This window comes from Schistocerca americana, chromosome X (genome assembly GCF_021461395.2).
Source record: "Schistocerca americana isolate TAMUIC-IGC-003095 chromosome X, iqSchAmer2.1, whole genome shotgun sequence".
In the NCBI taxonomy this organism is placed as follows: domain Eukaryota; kingdom Metazoa; phylum Arthropoda; class Insecta; order Orthoptera; family Acrididae; genus Schistocerca; species Schistocerca americana.
Window position 1 is genome coordinate 543,315,578 of NC_060130.1, and position 14,583 is coordinate 543,330,160.

General features: G+C 39.5%; 1 protein-coding gene across 1 annotated transcript in view; it reads left to right on the forward strand.

The window, feature by feature from the left end:
* Nucleotides 1-14,583, forward strand: part of LOC124555713 (transmembrane and coiled-coil domain-containing protein 4-like) — a 130,314-nt gene that overhangs the window by 72,741 nt on the left and 42,990 nt on the right. The gene's annotated exons all lie outside the window — the stretch shown is intronic.

The following is a 14,583-nucleotide window of genomic DNA, read 5'->3' on the forward strand; positions in this document are numbered from 1 at the left end:
TGCAGATTATCTAAACAGAGGGGGCATATAAAACACTTGTGTGGCTCAAATGTGAGTACTGCTATACAGTAGTGGTTCCATTTGTAATGGGACCCACCATCTTTCTCAAACACACACAAAAACCACTACAGTGACTACACAGCAATTAATAGTAATATAAAAGTTATATGTAGTATGAAACTGAACTATTATTATATTGCAAATTATTTGCTGTGTAAGAATTTTAAAAGTGGTGAAGGGAGCATTATTAAAGAAAAGAAACAATATTTTGTCCAATAAGAAATTTATTTCATACAAATTAAATGGTAAACTCAGTAAGATTTGTGGTATTGTTTAGTCTTGGTGTTAACGGTACTTTCTGTTTCTGGATTGGGGCTTGTTAGTTTTAGGCATAAATCGTTTTCCATGCAAAGTCTGTTTGCATAATTTTTTTTAAAATGAGACTAGAAAGTGAATGCTTGCATAAGTAATCAGCTTTGTATCCCATTAAGTCCTTCAAAGCTATATTTGCAAGCCCTTGATACTATCCCTTGATTTTGACCCAAAATGTGACTAGGCTTGAGTTTTTAAAGAAAATTTTCAGAGAATAATCACACGATAGTTCCTTCAGGGAGTCTTCCTCAGATGTTGACAGTTCTAGCTTCTTAAAGGTGTGCTCTACAGACAGATTTCTTATCCACAACTGTTTATCAGGCATTCTTATCCATAACTGTTTATCAGGCATTCTTGGAACTTAACTGCTAAAACAAGGACCAATTTTAAGTAATACTCTTGCATAAACAAACAACTTTCAGTGGGCGTAACATAAAAATATCAGTTTGTAAAAACTCTAAACTCAAAGCATTAAGCTGTAACCATTATCATTTTAAATAAAAAAGCAGTAGAACATAATTGCTACTTGTCTTCATTGAATGAAAAATAATATCATGAAAATAGTAATACTTACATTTAATAAGAAATACTTCAAATCTAACTGTTTACCCACCAGGTTAGCTCAATGTGCTAATGCGCTGCTTCCTGGACTCAGGTAGGCTCGCTGGGCCTGGATCAAATCCGCCCAGTGGATTACCAACAAGGGCCAGTGTGTCAGCCAGCCTGGATGTGATTTTCAGCCGGTTTTCCACATCCCACTAGATAAATACTGGCCTGGTCCGCATGTCCCACCTCAGTTACACGACTCGCAGACATTTGAAAACATTCACACTATTTCATGGCTTACACTAGATGCAGACAGCGGGGGTACGCTAATTCCGTCCCAGGGGCACGGGGTGGTGACAGGAAGGGCATCTGGCCACCCACAGACAATACCATCGCCAAATCCATAGTAACTAGGCCGACCCTGCGTTGGAGTTGGACAAAGGCCCAAAGAAAATGATGATGACTTCAAATCTAAGTGTTTATCAGTAAAATCGTTTGAGAATAATTATGTGAAAATAGAGGCCAATACTTAAATATGTTCCTTTACAGCAGCTGCAGGTTTTCTCATTAACTTTGATTTCATATATTTGTAAGAAGTCATTGAGGAGTGAAAATGCATTAAACAACTGTCTTTTACATTACTGTACCATCTTTCAAGTTTTTTAATCGGTACTTCTGTTTTATGTTGAACGTAGAACTTAGATGTTGAGAGCACTGAATATTTCACCCAAATATGAAAGCCATATTAACCAGTTTTTGTAGTTTAACAATTCTAAAAACCTGCTTGCAGATTTTTTTATCACTTCCATGCTGCAACAAAAGAATTTTCATTTCACCGCAAAGCTCAAATAGTCTTGATAGCACTTTTGCTCTTGACAGCCAGTGTATTTCACAGTACAGGAGAAGAGTTTTGTGCTCACTGCCCATCTCAGCACACAGAATTGCAAACAGTCTTGAATTTTTAGTTCATGATTTAATGACATTCACAACTTTTACTGCATTGTTAACGATTTTCTCTAGGCTTTTACCAGAGCTTTAAGTGCAAGAGCTTCTCAGTGCAGGCTACAGTGAGTCCACTGAACTGAAGGGATAATTGCCCTAACTTTGACAATCAAACCTGAGTAAATGGTAGACCTAGCACCGGCACTGTCAGTCATCAGTGCAACATTTTTTGACCACTCTATTTAATTTCCTGGTGTAAAGCCATCAAGACATTTAAAAATTTTTTCCTACATTGTTGTTGATGGCCAAAATTTACAAAAGAGCATTTCGTCTTCTGTCCTTCCATCAAATTCAAGCCTAACAAAAGCTAACAGAATAGTCTGCCGGCTACATCTGTGCCTTCATTAAGCTGAAGTGAAAAATTTGCTTTAAAACAGTGATCATGGACAGTTTCACAAAATTTGACATTTCATCGATTCTTCTTTTCACCGTTGTGATTAATTGGAGTGTTTCACCAATTACTTTTGTTTTCTTTTCGCTAAATAAAGCTTCAGATATTATTTTGGCTGCTGGTAAAATAATATTCTCTCCTATGCTTTCAGCTGCCCCCTTTTAGGCTATCAAAAAGGTTGTCAATCTGGAGTAGTTGTAGTTTGCTTATTTTCTTCACCAGAAGTTCATCACTGATTTTGACTTAAGAAATGCTCATGTATATTTCTGGAAAAAATCGATTGGTGTACTTACTTATTCTGCGTGTTTTCTTGATAAATGTCTTTTAATTTTTTAGGGTTTTAGACTTTCATTAGTAAGTATTTCAAAACACACAACACACTGAGGAAGCAGGTTGTTGTCTTTGCCACAAAGCACAAACCCATATTTCAAATAGTCAGAATTGTATTTATAAAAGCAGGGTTTGCCTTCTTCTGGAAGAACTACAGTTCACTAACTTCACTATAACTGTCACCTTTAAGTGTATTACATGAATCGCTGGTACTGGATGCAGAAGGCTCATCGTAATTAGCTGAAATCTGTCTCCTACAGCATGATCCAGTCTTAATCCATATATCTGTTGTGAAATAAATAGAAAATAAAAATATAATATGAAATAAAACAAAACACCACTATGAACATGCATGCACACCATAAACAACAAGCAAATAGTGCATGGTACCACAGTCAGAGAAAGACCAATTCAGCTCAAAATTATTGATCTGACACTTGTAGCAAGTGGTATGGAGTGCGGCATTGCTGTATCGCAATTACAAACAAATCCTATGGCTGTGCTGTTCTCATATTGCCCTGAGCATGTTATTAGCCACACTGGTTTCTTGTTTAGAACAGGTGTTGCACATGACTTTTCAGATTATAAAACTTTTCTCTTGAAATAAACTTTTGTACATTTTTCAGTTGGTGAGGTATTTTAGTTAGATATTTGAAAGGTTTTTCGGTGAGCCACTGGAATAGATCCCATGACCCACTTGTGGGTGACTACCCAGAGTTTGGGAACCACTGCACTAGATTATGGAATGCATATTAGGTCAGACTAATAGGGAACATCTAGAGTGTATGAAGAAGGGCAGTGTGGAAGGGTACAGATTGGTCTGACTGGTGAGAGAGTGTAAAAGAAAGGTTGAGAAATGTAAAATGGCGATCTTAAAGAAAGACTTAACTCATCTTGTGAGAACCTGCTTAAAAATCTTCAAGAACTGTCTTTAAGAGTAAATACTATTGATATTCTTTGTTCCCCTGTGTATCTATCCCACAGAGATCATGCAAATAAAATTAAGCAAATAACAGCTTTCACAGATGTTTATAAGCAGACATGTTTCCCACACTCCATTGGTGATTGGAACAGGAAGAAACCTTAAAATATGGTATAGTAAAAAGTACCATCTGCAACACACTCCACAGTGATTTGCAGAATATGTATGTAGATGTAATGGTAGGAGTAGTGGTAGACTCACCTCACACCAAGGATGGAATCTACTTACTGGCAAATTTGTAGGCAAGATGTAATGGTGATAAAAAAAACATTTCTGTTGAAAAATAATTACATATTTAACGCAAAAAAAAAAAACAAAAAAAAACACTTTCACTGCCAGTCTTGAGATATTTTTCTCCTTGCACTTGCAACTTCAGTGTGTCAGTAAGACTGAAAGAATATTCTCTCAGTGCTAGGATATTTATTGACTTCTGTATTCAATGTACAAAAGCATTAAACAAAGTCCAGTCTCCTCTTCAGGTGCCATAGGTGCCAATGGCTTGCTCATCTGAAATATTTAAGTTAGTTCGTTACTTAATTACATGTTCCATAAAGCATACTTATGATAAATGTTATGGTGTGAAACGTGTCAATGCAACACACACATGCCTACACATTTCTGTAAAAAATTATTAATTATTCTATTCAAGAATTCCTCTGTGGTACAGGAGGAGTAATTAAGGAGAAACATCTTTAATTTACATTCGAAAACACTTCTGCTGCCTGTCAGATATTTTATTTCCATGGGTAGATTGTCAAACAGTTTATTATCTGCATATTTCATCCTTTTCTGTTACATTCATTAGAGAATAACACGGATCATTTTTCCTTCTGGTATTGTACTTGTGAATATCTGTAGCACCCTCATACTGAGACAGATTGTTAACAATAAATTTCATTAATGAGTAATTGTACTGCAAGGCTGTGGTTAATAGTCCCAACTGCTTCAAGAAATAGCTGGAAGATATACTTGTTTGACTCAATATGTGATTCTGATTACTTTATTTTGTGCTATGAGTACTTTTTGCATAAGTGAGGAGTTGTTGCAAAATAGTATCCCATAAGACATCAATGAATGAAAATATGGAAAATATTTTGAATTGCTGACTTTCATATCCCCAAACTTGGGATTATTCTTATGGTAAAAGTACCCAAACCTAAACTTTTTAACACGTATGCTACGTACATTTTCCAGTTTGTTTTCATGAACTCTAAGGACTTAGAATTTTCTACCCTGTTTATTGTTTCCTGTTGGTATACTAGGTTAATAGGAGATGGGATATTTTTGACTGTACTGAACTGAATGAGCTGGGCTTTTTCAAAGTTTAAAACTAACCTATTTGTGCAAAACCAGTTAGTAACTTCCACGTAAACATCATTTACTATTTTCTCAGTTGATGCTTTGCTAAGCTTCACAACAGTGCTTGTATCATCTGCAGATGGGATTAATTCTTCCTCCCAATTCCAGTGAAATGGTAGATAATTAACATAAAACAAGAACAGTAGTGGTCCGTTGATTGAACCCTCTGGGATTCCCATTGTAATTTCTCCCCAAGCAGTTGATGCTTAAACAGCCTAGAATGCTTTCAGCTTCTTAAATAAGAACAAAACTAGGCTTGTGCTGAAATGTATTCCATAAAAACTTAATTCCTCCAATAGAATGTTACAATTGAAACAATAAAATGTGTTTGATAAGTCACATATGGTCCCAACTAGTGATATTCTATTATTTAAACATTTTATTAAGTGCTCAAGTAGAGTGTCCCTTTAGAAATTCAAACTGACATTGGCAAAGTATCCCATTTCTACACAAGAAGTTGGATGTTATAGAGCTACAACTTTTTGCTGTCTTATTGGAGATGTTATCCACCCTATATGAATATTTACTATTTAGAGTCGTCAAGATCTTCCTTGTCCACTGTATTGCTTCTTTGGAGTACTGCTCTCTTTTTTTTTTTTTCTTCTGAACTATTCATACCAATTTTCTCACCTATTTTTTAAAAAAGTAATTACTTAGAATATCTGCTACACATGAACTGTCCTTTACACTGGGGTGACAAGAGTCATGATATACCTCCTAATATCGTGTCCGACCTGGTGTAGCGGAACAACTCGAAATGGTATGGATTCAACAAGTCGCTGGAAGTCCTCTGCAGAAATACTGATTCATGCTGTCTTTATAGCCATCCACAATTGTTAAAGTGTTAGCGGTGCAGGAGTTTGTGCATGAACTAACCTCTAGATTATGTCCCATAAATGCTCAATGGGATTCATGTTGGTTGAACTGGATGGCCAGATTATTCATTCAAATTGTTCAGAATGTTCTTCAAACCAGTCATGAACAATTGTGGCCAAGTGACATGGTGCACTGTCATCCACAAAATTTCCATTGTTGTTTGGGAACATAAAGTCCATGAATAGCTGCATATGGTCTCGAAGTAGCCAAACATAACCACTTCCAGTCAATGCTTGGTTCAGTTGGACCAGAGGACCCAGTCCATTCCATGTAAACACAGTCCACACCATTATGGAGCCACCACTGGCTTGTACAGTGCCTTGTTGACGGTTGGGTCCATGGCTTTGTGGGGTCTGTATCACACTTGAACCCAGCCATCAGCTCTTACCAATTGAAGTCAGGACTCATCTAACCAGGCCATAGTTTTCCAGGCATTAGGGTCTAACCAATATGGTCATGAGCCCAGGAGAGGTGCTGCAGGTGATGTCATGCTGTTAGCATAGATAACTGTGCCAGTCATCTGTTGCCATAGCCCATTAATGCCAAATTTTGCTGCACTATCCTAACGGATACATTTGTCACATGTCCCACATTGATTTCTGTATTTATTTCATGCAGTGCTGCTTGTCTTTTAGCTCTGAAAACTGTATGTAAGTGCTGCTTCTCTCGGTCATTAAGTGTAGGCTGTCAGCCGCTGTGTTGTCCGAGTATTCTCGGCACACTCATCACACTGTCTGTGGATCTCGGAATATTGAATCCGTAATGATTTCCAAAATGGACTGTCCCCTGCACCTAGCTCCAACTGCCACACCACATTCAAAGTCTTTTAATTCCCATTGTACGGTGATAACTGCAACGGAAACCTCTTCACATGAATCACCTCAGTACAAATGGCAGCTCTGCCAATGCTCTGCCCTTTTATACCTCGGGTATGCGGTACTACTGCCGTTTGTATATGTGCATATCACTATCACATGACTTTTATCACCTCATTGTGCAATGATCCTGATCTCCTTAACAGAAACCATTGCATCTTCTACATCTACATCTACATCTACATCTACATCCATACTCCGCAATCCACCATACGGTGCGTGGCGGAGGGTACCTTGTACCTAAACTAGCATCTTCTCTCCCTGTTCCACTCCCAAACAGAACGAGGGAAAAATGACTGCCTATATGCCTCTGTACGAGCCCTAATCTCTTATCTTTGTGGCCTTTCCGCGAAATGTAAGTTGGCGGCAGTAAAATTGTACTGCAGTCAGCCTCAAATGCAGATTGTCTAAATTTCCTCAGTAGCGATTCACGAAAAGAACGCCTCCTTTCCTTTAGAGACTCCCACCCGAGTTCCTGAAGCATTTCCGTAATACTAGTGTATTGAAGGTAAAAATTCCTGTACCTCATTACGACTTTCTAAAATTATTTATCTATACTTAACAGCATCGCTTAATCTCTCAAAGCTTTCGCCGTTAACTCACCGTATTATATGGTCGCAAAACTATACTGTCTTCAGCAGTATTCCCTTGGAGTACACTCAAATACAGTTTTACGAAGCCGATGTCACACGGACCGTGCTTTTGAACGTCAACGATGGGCATGTCCAGTTCAACGTGCTTCTGAACGCTAAGATACGACGCCACTTGTTCGTACGGTACGTGTGTCTACATGTTGTACGCTATCGCAGGGTGCTCCAGATGCACTTCTCGTCCTTATGTGGATCGCAAATCACATTTTATGAAATGGCCGGGGGTAAAATTCCTATGTTAGCCCACTTACAAAGCACATTTCCTGCTTATCCATATGCTAGTCATGTATTTCTGTCTGTAGCAGACATAAATAAAACCAATGTACGTTTTCCAGTCAGTAAGAACATCGGCTTATAAAAGTTCCATTAGAAACACTGCGATACAATTTTGCAATAGTTATTCACATAAGGTAAAAATTATTTTATCTTTCTCACTTTTTAGTAAAGCCCTAAGGTCATTCTTACTTTATCATTGTTCCTTTTCAGTAGCAGACTCTTCAGAACACGTGAAACACAAATCCCGAAACAAGAATACACGAAATATCTTGTGCAAGTAATGCAAGCCAAACACTCTAGGTAGAGCACACTAGTATTTACCTAACATCGAATTTATAGAATCTATTTTGTTAAACTAATAATAAAGTATCAAAATCCATTCGAAAACACGAAAGTTACTAAAAAACATTTGAATCCAATAAGACACGAACCAGCAACACATCACCTCTTACTTTACCATTCTGCATATCCATTCATTCATTACGCTGCATTGAGCATGAAAGACATGACCGTACTTTTCGTCTTAACGTTTTCTGAAAGCTTTATGGTAATTATGTTTTTGACATTTAATCATAACCATTTGTTCGAACAAACCTTTTTATGGTGCCTCAATGTGACGTTGCCTTCAAACTGCGTACTTTCGTAAAACGCAAATTACAGCAATTCTTTAACGGCCAATATGACGATTCCCGTCTTATTTCAACCAATCACATAATTAACAATGGGTTTTTGAGAGATCCTAAATTCTCTGGTGTTTATAAACGCGAAATATACATATTGGCTGTAACTGAAATCCCATACAACCTAACGTTGTGTGTGAAATGTCATCAGTCCTTAAGCTTACACGCTACTTAACCTAAATTATCCTAAGCACACGCACACGCACCCACCCGAGGGAGGACTAACCTCCGCCAGAACCAGCCGCACAGTCTATGACTGCAGCGCCTAAGACCGCTTGGCTAATCCCGCGCGGCGTCTACGTTCAAACACGCCTTCAGAATGTAGGACATACTGAATACCCAAACATGAATTTTTCATGGTATGACGTCAGACACTCGGCACGGTCAATGTTCGAACGCACAGTCCGTTTGCAGACAGTTTAAGATATCTCCGTTAAGAATAATATGTTTTGATCTCTCTGCTAGAATTTTGATATTTAGGTTAATGTACGCACCCGCACTTGGTAACCAAATACCATTCTACTGCATGCTTGAGTGGCCTTACCTGTGGCGAACATGAGGAGTACTTTGAAGAGGAACCTGGGCGCTTGACCGACCGCTTCGCGCCTTCCGGCGCAGTGCGTAAGGCACTGTAGTGACCCCACACGGAAACAAGACTGTATTATCACGTTTATCCATTTCCATAGGATCTTTTCCGGGACGTAGAACTGCAGCGGGTACGTCAGAAATATTGCCAGCGTCACCGTTTTTCTCACCCACAACGCCAGGCTGCAAAGGAAAGGCGTCATCAGCGGCGTATACGCAGAAGAATCAGCTATTGTTGATAAGCTCTAAGTTTGATTTTACCACTACTATTTCTTCCTTCTTTCTGAATTTTGTGACTACCGTGCTGTATCCGTACTAGCGACAGTCTACTGAAAGTAGCTGAAAATCCAATAGAAATAGCCAAGTCTAATCTGTACTGTACATACTATTTTCAATTTTCGTCCCCAAAATCACCCTCAGTTCCGTGTGTAATATTCATGGAGCTACTACAACCTGTAAGATTATTAAATGCTTAAATATAAGGATGAAGGTCTGCAGCTCGATTTCATGACTGTATTAAAAATGTTTTATAAGTTTTTCACAATTGACGTGCTTGGTGTTTTTACATGTGCCCTGCTGTTTAAGCTACCTTCAACGGGATCATGTCAGATGAAGTGTTTTGGACCTTAGGGCGTTTCAACACTGACGGAAAAAATCAACACCAAAAAATAACTTACAGTAATGAAATTTCGGAAATATATTTGTCTAGGTGGCATATTTAAGTGATTATCATTCCAAGATCACAGGTTACTGTAAGCGCGACATAAACCATCGCGAATGTGAAATACTGCTACATTAAAAACGGGCGTAACCGTCAAAGTTGAATACAAACGGGCAAACGGCATGCATTGTTTGTACAGAAGCAGGATTTCGGTTTGGTGATTGGAGTTCCACGCTTATTGCACCTGATTTGTCAATACAGGGACGGTTAATGTTGGTTGTGGAGACGGACCATGTGATGGAGAAGACCAATGCAACAGTCGACGCTGCAGAGCATGTTGGGTTATGACAGCAATCTGTGGGCAAGCGTTGTCCTGTAACACCCCAAGGAATACTATTGTTGAATGGCAGCATGACAGGTCGAATCTCCAGATTCACATACAGTTTTGCCCTCAGAACGTATAGGATAATCACGACAGTGCTCTTTCTGTCGTTCGAAATCCAGACTAGAGCTGCAGGTGTATGTCCAGTGTATCTAGCATGCGAACAGGTTGGTTGGAGGTCCTCAATTTTCTCCTCATAAGCAACACACTGCCATCGCGGCACTGAGGCACCACCAGTTTTCACCTGAAAACACAACAGACCACACTGCCTTCCAAATAGCTCTAGCTTTACAGCACTGCTGTCGCAAATGGAGGTGGTTATGGGTCACTGGGATGCCCGCTACAGGGCATCTGGCTCTGAGCTGTCCTTGAGGTAACCCATTTGTAACAGTTCCTTTTGTCAGCATGGTGCGCCGGCCGAAGTGGCCGTGCGGTTAAAGGCGCTGCAGTCTGGAACCGCAGGACCGCTACGGTCGCAGGTTCGAATCCTGCCTCGGGCATGGATGTTTGTGATGTCCTTAGGTTTAACTAGTTCTAAGTTCTAGGGGACTAATGACCTCAGAAGTTGAGTCCCATAGTGCTCAGAGCCATTTGAACCATTTTTGTCAGCATGGTGCCACTGCTGTTCGAATTCCTGATTCAGATGCTGTACGACGTGCCGCAGCCATACGCTGAACATGGTCTTCCCTCTCAGTAGTGCCATGTGGCCGTCTGGAGCCCAGTCTTCTTGGGACCCTACATTCCTGTGGCCACAGCTGCCAGCTGTCAGATGTCATGTACAGTGGCCACATTCCTGCCAAGTCCTTGTGCATTATCGCAGAAGGAACATCCAGCTTGCAATAGCCCTATTGTTGCATATTTGAGAAATGCCATGTCTGGAAGGCAACAGAACAGCAGCCAGAACGAATAAGTTTCTAGAAAGTACTTAGAGTACAAACGAGACGCAACAGGAAGGGTGTTGGTTTGGGAGCTGGCTGCGAATGTTACACAGACTTACAAGATATCACATGAGCTCTTGTGTCTAGCAGCGAGGCGCGGCAGTGCGTTGCCAGTGACCATATATAGTTATACATGACGCCCCGCAGGGCAGTGTCTTTAAGCACGAACGTGACGAGGGGGCGTGGCATGCTGCACAGTAAAAAGGTGGAGGCAGCGTAGCCCATGAGAGAGTTCAGTGCAGACAGTTGTCCAGGATGGATGTCCGTGTAGGTCAGGCCCGGTTCCTGGACAAAGTATTCGCTCTGGCTCTGCTCGCACGCATACTTAGCTGCGTACCGCCATGAGATTCTACAATCAGAAGTACTGTACTTTCATTCAAGTCGGTATCCAATTTTTGTCGAGACGAGCAATTAAAGGTCATAGTTATTCATGTCTTGTCTTTGTTCGATTACTTCCCCAGGGAGTTCCATAAATCTTTGAAACTCCCAGTTAGCCGTCTCCACGTTGGCTGACTGGGCTTTTTTGAGTGTCATTGAGTGTCTGAACCGCTTGCTGGACGCGACACTATTGCACGACCTCGTTCAGACTCAATGGGGTGTTCTTAATGACGTCTCTGTTGCCTTTAAGGCATTCTTAACTAGGATCAGCTCACCACATCCAATCTCAAAGGTAACTAATGCTCACGACCGTTACAACGTGTATTTAAAGCGAACTATGCGTTTCTTCAGCGGAGTTCCTAGCTCTAAATCCGAAACACGCCTACCAACTTTAGATTATGTTGCTCAACCCATCGGTGTTTTTTTTATGGCCATCATTGGTTTCAAGACCATTTTCACTAGAATGGAAACCTAAGCGGAATAAATATTCATGTTATGACGTCATCTGACTGTGAAACCTCTTAACACTACCTAAACTCCCTTTTTGCGCTACAATAGTTATCAGAGTGCATTCAGATAGTGAAGATTATCACTATTTAGTCGACAGCGATGAAAATAGGTTCCAAATAGTTTTGCACTTCATGCAAAAATTATAAATCCGTCTTAAAGATGGGAGAGCTTTTCGTGGTTTGTGTCTTTCAGGTACTGTCAGACTATGCAGTTTCATTTTGCATGATTCTTTGCCACCGGAGAACAATTTAGGAGGTGTGTTTAAAATGAAACACTATCCAGCCCAGTTAAGTTTTAGCGTGAGTACACCGGGGAAATGCAGACAAATTGGTAGACTAGTTCAAATCCCGAAGTTAGTCCATGTTCTCTCTCTTAACAGCATCAAGACTCCTGGAACTGCCGCTGGTTGTAAGTTTGATTAACTTAATACTTTCCAATTAATCCTGCTAGTGTTCTAATAGCTTGCAATGGTGTGTCTTCTATATATCTTGGATTCAGTGCCTAAGAAAATACAGAAAATCGTAATGCAACGAAAAATTATGAGCTTGTTGTGGAATCACAGGCAAGATGTTAGGCTAAGTAGTTTGCAATATGATACCTCGTTATCTAGCTTTCTAATTAGACATGCGCTAGACATGTTGCGTCAGTAGTGGAATACCACGTATTGTTACTGCATTTTCTCTTTGGACCACTAAAACTTTAGCTTTTCTCCAACTGTGTTATGTTTCAGAAGGTATACATTGTGCACTCCCCGACCCTCTTCGAACTGAAATCTACGAAGCTTAAGAAGATTTACTTACTAGGTTTTCAATTCAGTTCCACCCAGTAAATGGGTATTAATATTTGGGAAACTATTCTTCCTAAATGCGAACAGGAATATTACAGAGACAGATCACTATAAAAATCTTGTGTGGCTTCTTTCCCTCTCTCGCATGTAATATTATCCCATATTAATTTGATTTTATTGTCTGATCTGTCAATTTCAGACAAAAGTCATACTCTGTTTTTCCATTTTTACAACTTTCCTTAATATGTTACAGTACTGTTTATAATATGAAAGTATTTCTGGATCATTTCTTGTTGTGGCTGTTTTGTAAAAATCCTTCTATCATTGTGAAGAGATTCTGATATATACAGTGATTCAAGGTTTATTTAGTGACATCCCATTGTTGCATTTAATTAAGTTTTTAGAAAAGCTACTTCAAAAATGGATACAAACTCATTAACAAATGTGTTGAATTTAGAGCTAGCATTAAGCTCATTGTATCTTTAAATCTTCAGTAGTTCTGTCATTAATAAGCTGTGCTGTTTTCTTTGAGTGTTTCTGAACTGTACGTGAAGGTAAATGACATAATAATATGACTGTGTATCATGATCTGGCAATCCATTTACCATAAGATAGACATATTTCTCTTTGACTTCCACTTGTTGTATGAATACATTACCTATAAGAGTACTACTATCTTCAGCAGCACTGCTAGGGAAGTTTATTTCTGGTACTGGCAGCACGTCTAGATCACTTTTCATGTTAGAGTCCTTCAAGGAATTTACATTAAAATCACAATTTAATAATCTGTTCCTTCTGTCTGACAGATGGCACAATAAACTGTCAAAATGTTCCACAAAAATTTTCCAGGTACCCAGCGGAGACCTGTATGCTGTAACAATAACAAGTACTACTTTACCCATTATTGACTCACAAGCACCTACTTCTACCCCTGATCTATAAAGAATTTACGTATTTTTACATTTTTATGTTTATATTCCTTTTTTTATGAATGTGACAAGTCCTCTACTCATATTACATCTACATGAATATGCAGCTAATTTTCTCTCTCTCTCTCTCTCTCTCTCTCTCTCTCTCTCTCTTTTTCTTTCTTTCTTTCTTTCTTTCTTTCTTTCTTCTTTCCTTCCTCCCCCCCCCCCCCCCCCCCCCATTTTTTTAGAGAGAGAGAGAGAGAGAGAGATGGTCAAACCCTCTGTTGCATCCTTTTTTTAGTTCATAGTAGATTTCTGATGTGTTCTGACTAATAATAATTTTGTATGAGCAGTCAATAGCTGTAGCTTCTCCTTCCAACTGCAAAAGGGGGAAATAAAACTCTAAAATGTTAATATTGAACTCTTGCTCATAAGTTAAGGGATTTTCCTGGACTCATGAAATATGGCACATGGTGATAATGTGTGCACTGGAAAGTACCATTGCAACATTGTGACGTGACATTTTGTAAGATACAAATTACACTAGAAAACCTGCCATAAGAGGTGTGTGTTGTTTGCCATGTGAGGTCTCTTTCCCAATGCCACAAATAATCTCAGTATGGTTACAGATGTGTATTTGTGCTGGTAGAGAATGCACAGCATCTTCTCATGCAGAGGATCAATCTGTCCAGCATGGCTGGAGTTAGACCTGTCATTGCTAAACGTGCTCTCTGGAGTCCAGAAATCATCTGTTGTAGTGGTGTTATGGCTGTGAACCTTCAGCTTAGAGTGTACGATGTAGTTTTGACCAGATTTAAGTCTGGGGAGAGAGCTGACCACTGCAGGCACTTGACTTTCCCATGTTTCAGTGCATGCTTATCACCAGATCAGTCCTGATTCATCAGGTGGGAGCCAGCTCCATATTCACAATGTAAAAGACACATACACCATTGCAGGATGGTCAGCCCTATAGACCACAGCCGTCACAGTACCCCTACAAAACATGTGCATTGGTGTTCATGGCCCTAATATGATGCCATTCCAGACGAGAATGCCAATATTGTCATATTGGTAATCTATCACAATATCTGC